The sequence below is a fragment of the Penaeus monodon genome, chromosome 25 (assembly GCF_015228065.2).
Source record: "Penaeus monodon isolate SGIC_2016 chromosome 25, NSTDA_Pmon_1, whole genome shotgun sequence".
Taxonomy (NCBI): Eukaryota; Metazoa; Arthropoda; class Malacostraca; order Decapoda; family Penaeidae; genus Penaeus; species Penaeus monodon.
In genome coordinates, this window is record NC_051410.1 from 30,886,869 (window position 1) to 30,887,083 (window position 215).

The window sequence follows — 215 nt, forward strand, 5'->3', positions numbered from 1 at the left end:
CCCAAAGAATTCCCTATGGATAGGCCCCGCTAGAGAAGAACAATTTTTTGAATTACAGTCACGGCCCTCACTGTTTCGTTTCTGTAATGCCGCGCAGAAGATAAACGGCGGCCCGTTTTCAATAATGGAAGGCATTTCGGTTTCCATTGAAGTAGATGTTACCTCTGCCTCTTTATTTACCTGCCTGGCAGTCCATCTGTTTACCTGCTTATCTC